General features: G+C 36.3%; 2 long non-coding RNA genes across 2 annotated transcripts; one reads left to right on the top strand and one right to left on the bottom strand.

Annotated features, from left to right (window-relative positions):
* The first annotated feature begins 833 nt into the window (after window positions 1-833).
* Window positions 834-1404, top strand: LOC149115625 (uncharacterized). The gene is made up of 2 exons (XR_016206255.1): window positions 834-1193; window positions 1277-1404. It is a non-coding gene; the product is annotated as an uncharacterized LOC149115625 (long non-coding RNA).
* A 1665-nt stretch (window positions 1405-3069) lies between these two features.
* On the bottom strand, window positions 3070-5070 carry LOC149115624 (uncharacterized). Its single transcript, XR_016206251.1, has 2 exons — window positions 4833-5070; window positions 3070-3250 (listed from the first exon to the last, which is right to left on the bottom strand). It is a non-coding gene; the product is annotated as an uncharacterized LOC149115624 (long non-coding RNA).
* Window positions 5071-8028: the final 2958 nt, after the last annotated feature.

The following is an 8028-nucleotide window of genomic DNA, read 5'->3' as shown; positions in this document are numbered from 1 at the left end:
AACAAAAAACTCTTACAGGTATCTCTCAATTATACATCTACATGTAGGTCACCACAAATATCAGTTCTTCTTTGAGAGAACACAAGCTGTTGTGGGAACAGGTAAACATACTTCACTTTGTCTCCTTTTAAAGGATCCAAGTTCCACTTGTTAACTTGTGAACTATAATAATACTATCTAATAAATAGTTCAAAGATAAGGTCTGCAACTGTTCTCTTATTGCATCATTTATAGTAAAGGAAAACATTTTCAACCAAAATGATAATATAGCTTGGTTAGAATCTTGTACACTCGACTGCTGTCCCAAGGAGAAACATGGACACAATCCTGGTACTCTAAAATTATGTTGTATGCAGAGTCTTATTACTACCTGAATTCATAAGCTTCAACCACTAGCACAAACTAAATGAGGAACAAATAGCATGACCTGATCAATCAATACTGTGTTATCTGACTTGATTTAAAATCTGTATTGTATGGTTCCAGAAAATATCCATACCCCCACCACAGAGGGAATTGGAAATTCTGGAAGGAGAAAAGGGGCGGGGGGGGGGGGGGTTAAAGACCCAGGAAATTCCAGAGGGGTGGGAGGTTGGATGGTCAATTTAGTTTCCAGATGTCCTTAACTTCAATACGGATTCAAATATCGATCTAACTGTTCAAAAGTCCTTTCTTACCTACTAAATAGATCCTTCACATGGAAAAATAGAAGCTTAAATACTTGCATTTGAATCGCATCGTATTTAAAATAAATTTTCTTTCTTCAAAAAACAATTTAGAAGCTGAGAAATGCAAAGAACACGCTGTTGCATGGAAACGGCCGCCATTACTTGTTACCAGTCACATGAAATAACTTTGTGGACTGAAAAGCACTGGTGACTAGCCTAGATTGTTTGTTTTGCATCAGTCTTCAAAGCTGTCGAGTGGCAGTCGATTTCTTTCATGAAAATTACTTTCTTTTTAAAGGCAGAAATGATGTTATGATTTTACAAACTTGAGAATTTCTCATTCTCGTTTATCTCTGTCCATTGGTATATAATTTTGTTGAAAAATTGGCGTTCATCGCAAGTGTGTTTATACTTAGCGACTGTTTTCACGATAAAAGTATGGTGTCAATTTCATTTACATTTATCTTATCAGTCCTTCAAATGAAATTGAACCACATTTACCAAGGGACTTAGTCATATAGGAAGGTAATTTGACAAGTCACTATTTTATCTATTTTCTTTTAGAGCATGTTTGAATAAATTGCTGTATGTTTTCTTTGTGTGTACAGTGCTTTCAGTAAGACTTGTCTCCCGCCGGAACTCCAGCAGGTACTCTCTTGGGAATCACCGGCTGTATTCCTGCATTAATGTGCTTATGGAGTCAAATAAAAAGGAACTAGCAATTCACTCTATTAAATGGTTAGTTATTATTGGAAAGCTAATAAAAACATTAAAAAACCAACGAAATAGCTAATTTATACACTACCCTGTGATTTTACCACTTTAAAAGCCACAAGTAGTCGTTTTTCATTTGTGTAAACCTGACGTTGTCATAAACATCATCGTCACTAAAGGTCACACTCCAGAGCAAATTGCCATGCTGTCGTTTCTGTCTGCTTCTAGTTCAACTTCGCAAAGCTCACGGACACAATCAGGTAAGTCTTTAATATGGTGCAAGAAGTTAACATCAAGCCAAGTCTTATATATCACGAATGACTGGTTTTTAAAAGGTCTTGACTACAGTATGTAACTTAATTTTCTGAACAGTTCATTTTTGTGTTCGAGCCTTGCTATTTAGTATCGGTATCGATGTTTGCATCTTGAACAATACATTACAAAATTAATACTAGATCTTAAAAATTGGGCTAGTAAGCTGATAAAAATAATGAATGCTTAGGTGTTAATATTTTGCCTCAAATCACTGGAAATCGTGTTTCCAAGCTTCCCGATTTCAAAAATCTTCTAGGGGGTATGGGTCAAGGGGCCTTCAGCCCCTTTTGTCAGCTCCGGAGGATGCTAACAAAAGGGAGAGGCCTACTTCAAATCTTACTGAAAGCACTGGTGTATCTTGAGATGCCACAATCGATCAAGAATAAACAGCAGTGATGTGCAATGTTGCAGTGTTAAGTTTAACTTTTAACACACTTTCTTACCAAAACTATTTTTTCCAGAGGGCATGAGGAGTGTATATAATACTTGTGGAAATTCCGGAAGGGTGGGGGTAGGGGTTATTTCTGTGTTTACAAAATGGAAATTCCAGGGAGGAGCGGGGGCTTACACGAAATTCCCTCTGTGGTGGAGGTATGGATATTTCTGGAATTACACATTAACTTAATCTACGTCTAAATAAAAATCCAAATTCTACACTCTAGATTGCTGTCCCAAGAAGAAATCCAGACACAATTCCGGCACTACATCTGCCTGATCAGCAAGAAAAAATTAAACCAAATATTGTTTGAGTTTACCTTTAATACTCAAATATACTGTTTTCAAATAACCTTTTACCTCTGCATCAAAACATGTCTTTGTGTAGAACCATTTATATCAAAATGAGTTCCCCTTACAAATTTATTTCCATTTTCACAAAGTAACCTATCACAGGTTACTTGAAAATCAAAGGCCGATTGACAAACATTCTATTATACATGTACCCAGAACTAAAAGGACACATGTATGATATCATCTTGTGTTAGAAACATTTTACATTTAGTCTACATAAAAACAATCATACTTACTAAAGTTAAATGGTTTCTTAGATTTCAGGACTACAAATTAAAGTTTTACTGAGTTTTGTTTTTGTTAAAAAAAGAGATCAAATCATGTTTTAAAATACTTTCTTAGATTTTAGGCTCTGATTGTTCAAAGGCTGGATAATACTATCCACTGGATAAATCACTATCCAGTGGATAAGCGTAAACAAACTATGGACACTATTCACTACATAGTATTTTATCTGCTGGATAATGTTGTCCAACTTTTGAACAACCTGCACCAGGACTTAACAAAAGTTACAGTCATTGCTGTTGTTGTTTCAAGAAAAGAGATCTAATCATACACTGTGTTCTGTTACTATCTTTAAGTGTCTATGAAAGAAATCTCTTTTATTTGCTCAGTGGAATTTATACAAGATTATCATACAGAAATCAAAAAATAAAATTGGATATTGCTGTTTCTTCAACACATTTTAGCCAACTGAACACAAGAAATTCCACTTCCAGTATGTCACAATGCATGCCAAATGGAGACATGAGCTTCAAGTCATGCTGTGATGTCAAAAAAAAGATACATAGGTCAATATATTTTTTTGAACCAAACAAATAGAAATCAAAAACCTAAGAGAATTATACTAGCAATCAGACAATCAAAGTAATAATTCCAATTTTGGTTCAAAATTGTAAACATTTACAAAAGACCTACATGTATAGACTTAGTACAATTTTGTACTATGTGACCGGATCATGCAAAGGGCCTATTTTTTTTCCATATCATGATCCCACATAGATTTGATCAAGCAAATAACAGAAATATCTGTCACACCCGTTTTAAAATTTGCATTCTTTGATTGCATAATTTTAATGCCCTCAAATGGTATCTATTGTAAGCACACTGGGGTCAATATAATTATTATGTTATTAACTCAGGCAAAAATTTTAATCTAAGTAAATTTATATACTGCTATTTGTTGGCCCACACAGACTATTGCACACAAAAATTATGAGGTGGGCAGATTGGTATAACTAATCCATAATGTGGTCCAAGTGATTAGTTGCCATCCATTTTGTTTTTCAAAATATTTCATACCTTATTTGACCACATAAAATACATATTATGTGCAGTGCTCGTACTATAATATTATGAAAAAATTTGGACACACATCCTGATTTACTATAACTGACTTGAAATTAAGGCCAGCAAGTTGCAGTATGTAAATAATGTAATATGTAAATATCTCTTCTTATAATTTTCTCCAGACCCCAATTTTGGGTTAGTACATGTAATTCATTGAAAAGTAATACAAGATTTATATTTACAGCATTAAAACAATAAGTAAATAAACTGTTTGTACCTTACTTGAGTCACTGACTATAGTTTTATTAATTCTAAGAAACTAAGAAAAAACTCACATCATCTGATAACACAGTAAGTTATTAATAAAATCTCATCAGCAATAGCAGGCCAAAAATAAATGATATTACTAGAAAGTACTCTCCACGTATGTGTGCTCTCCACAAATCTCTTGTTAACCGCTCAACCGTAAGCTAAAAATTATTTACGACACGAAAACACGAAAAAAACTTGAATTCCAGCTTGCCCTTCACACAATCAATTCTAAAATATTGCTTGCCTTGAGCAAATTTTAGTTTCCTTTAACTACAATTTAAATCGCAGATAACTTGCCTGGACTTGAATTGTCCAATCCGAGCAAGTATTAAGAATGAGAAACTTAAGATGCGTTCCTTTGGGATAATCTGGAACCGATGAATCCGTGACCAGAGTGGATTCATCGATTCCTCTGATGCAATATGATCCGAGTGATCTCGGATCACTGATCCTGATCCAGATCACCGCAAAACTAAGCTTGAGCTTAACTTTCTACTTCTCCCGGACGACTTAACAACTCTTGTTTCCAGCGTTGAAAAGATACAAACTATTTTCTAAACTCGCACTGAATATAAAAACTTTACGTTTAAAAGCGTTCGAAATGTTTGGACAATTTGATTGAAAATGCGCTACGTTCGTCGCAGTTCGCCACCCACAACTTCCAGTTAAACAATACCTATTTAATTCAAGTTCGCTACAAACGATAAACTCAAACTTAAAAATTAATCCAGCATTTCAGCTTACCAACTTGGCATGTACTTTGAAACCTGTAATACGCTGAAGTTAAGTCACCAAACTACCGCATATATCACACGTACATCGTTTTGGATAGCCCTCGATCAGTTGTCTGCTTTGGCTCGCGACATCTCTCAGTCCCGGTCCCCGCTCATCTACAACCTGAAGAATTCGAAACTGTAAAGTTGGAATCCGGTATTCGGAATTTGGAATCCGGACTCTGGAATTTACAAATCAAAACAAGTCCTTCAAATACGCGAAAATTACGTTGCGTGGCTTTAACCTGTAAAAATTAAGAGACCAAGAAAAAAGGACCTCAAACTTCACCTCTTTCCAAACAAAAACTTCCCGCCTGTGGATATTCGTAGACTGCAAAACAGTCGTTTTTGGACGATTTCGGCAGGCGCGATCCTCGCGTTTGAAGCGCCGTTGTTTATATTCGCTTCAGACCTTTCGTTCGAATATTGACCGTCACCCGGCCGTCGATAAAACCAGGAACATGGAACATTCCGGAACATCCCGGAACATCGAATAATTATCATAATTACGCGAAAAATATGTAAAATAAAATTTTAAAAAATTAAATCAAACAAAAATAAACTGGTATCAGCTCGAAAAATAGAAACAACAAAAACATTAAAAAAAAAGGAAAAAAGAAAGAAAAATGAAAGTGACTGCAATGAGTGAAGGCTAGCAACTAAGAAGACTAAAGGCTTTTGTTCTTGGACCATCGTAGTTTAACGAGGAATAAAACACAAATAGCGGTGATAAACATATTAAACTTACGCATTTTAATAACTTGACGTTTCGTATGCTACGCAACATACATTTTCAAAAGTGGAATAAAGATCGTTACAATTTTTGAAAACTATATATGAAATGTAAATAAGGGGTCTAGAAACGAGATTAAGAAACATCTGTTTCTTAACAGTAAAACAATAAAAGCCTAAGCTTATTACTGAATAAAGTATCAGCTTCTCACTGCTGACGTTTACATTAAGAGCCGGCTTAAGTTCTTGGATGAGCAAAGTTTCTTCAATTTTACAATGATAATCTGTTTTACCAGAAGCTAGAATATCAAAATGATCCCACTTGATGTTGTGACCTGTGGCTTTTATATGGTCGGCAATGGCTGATGTGGGGTCATTCTTAGTGAGAGCCCTGAAATGTTCCGTTTTCCTATCATGAAGCCGTCGTTTCGTTTTGCCTATGTAAAAGTCACTGCAGTCCCAGCAAGTACAAAATAAATCTCATTCGTACACTTACTTATCGCTGTTACCGAATTTGCTCCTCCGCTTTCCTGCTTAAATGTGCCCTTAAATGTGCCCGTTTTTCCTCGGGGCGTGGGTACGGCTACACGTAGGCTATCGACTATCGCGATATCTGACTCGATTTTAGCCAAAGACGTTATTTTGGATTGTTCAAAGGCATGCATTTTTTTGCACATTGATCTCGACACATTTACTTTACTTCCTGGTTGGATAATATTGATGAATTTAGGTGCTCGACGGCAGAAATCGCAAGTATTACGACCATGTTTTGACCTTTCAACTATTCTTATTCAAGTGTATGCGGGCTTCTTGTATAATCATCTCTAGTCTAAAACACGGCAAACTGGATATTCGATAGGAGTAACCGTTAGATTAGAGTCAGCGCTAGATTTGGTCAAGAAAATGGAGCGAGCGAAGGAGAGACACTGGAGAGAACCACGCGACGAAAGCATCCTGAAGAAATTCCCAAACCTTCAAGGTAGGTTTTGTATCAATTTATATTTCATCAAATCCCTTGGCCAAAACCCTATTAACTAAATGTAGGTAACAGACAAGATGATAAAAGATACTTTTGAAGCTGATTTTCTCTCTCTAAAGCCTGTTTGAGCCAAATACTAGAGCCCTCAAAATTACAAATTTTGCAATTTTTTGCAATTTGCCCCAGGTGTCTTCAGCACCCATGCCCAGAATATAGTTTTCCCCAAATTGATATAATGATATTTAGAAACCTCAATATCTTTGTAATCTCTGCTACTAATTTGGTTTATGCGGAAAGAGTACTTTCGGAGAAATTACGAATATGGTTGTGGTTGTTTTTCCTGCTTGTCTAAATGGCTCACAGGGAACATAGTAAGACGAACATTTTCTTCTTGTTTATAAAACCCAAAATACTTTAACGGCGAAGTTTATAAACTGGGAGAGTGGCTCTAGCATCTGTATGAATTTCATTTGAATTGGTTCACACGCACCCGAGAACCAGACTCGTTTACTTTTACTTTTTGAGAGTGGGACTTTTGCTCAAACCATGGTCCTGAGGCCGACGCCATCTAGTGCGGTTACCATGGTAACGATACATCTGCCGATACAAATATAGTTGTTTTTGTTTATCCCCCAGGGTAACCTACCTCCACACAAAAATTGAAGGGGGGTTAAAATTTTTCATTTCCAACTTTGCTTCACTTTCCTGGAGAATTGCTCTTAAAAATGGCTCTTTTCAACGCCACTACAAAACAACAATCTTCGTCCTAGTAAACCTAGTTCCCAGGATTTCTCATCTTTCCGCACTTCCGGAGCAAGAGAAGAGACACTATGGAAAAGGCTAGTCACTTGTCTCTCGGAATCTCGGAGATAATTATTAACTTATGAAAATTTGAGCCGCCCTAGTATGAATGTTGTCTATACTGGCACGATCCTACAGGAGTTGGGATGTGTGGTAACCAAAATAAACCAGCGACGATATGATGTTCTGCAGCAATATCCAGCGGCAATATTCTGAAAACGACGAACAAAACTTATTATAGAAAAAATCCAAGTTATTATAGATTGTGTGTCCGGTTCTGAAAGCGTTACACCTTGTTGAAAAATCTCCTCAAGAACACGAATGAACAATTGCTCGCCGCGGCGAAACCTGCCCTATGGAAAATCTTTCTCCTCAAAATGAATTAAGACGACATCTACTATGTAGACCTTTTGAGAAGCGATTAAAATAATTTTAGACCATTTAGCACCATGACCACTGAAAGCCAAAGCGAAACCTAAAGTGAAAATATCTTTTGAAGTGTCACCGCGCCTTCGACGCCCCAAACTCTAAATGGTGCGAACAAGATAGAACAACTCATCGTGGTCTGAATTTCGCCGTCGCTGCTGGAAAACAAGTTAGATTTATCTTCGACTGAAAGGAGGCTGCACAAAAATATATAATTTTCATTATATCA

This window comes from Orbicella faveolata, unplaced genomic scaffold (genome assembly GCF_042242905.1).
Source record: "Orbicella faveolata isolate gen_17 unplaced genomic scaffold, um_ofav_v1 contig_13, whole genome shotgun sequence".
NCBI lineage: Eukaryota > Metazoa > Cnidaria > Anthozoa > Scleractinia > Merulinidae > Orbicella > Orbicella faveolata.
The sequence above is the reverse complement of the archived record's forward strand: the minus strand, read 5'-3'. Positions and strand labels throughout refer to the sequence as shown.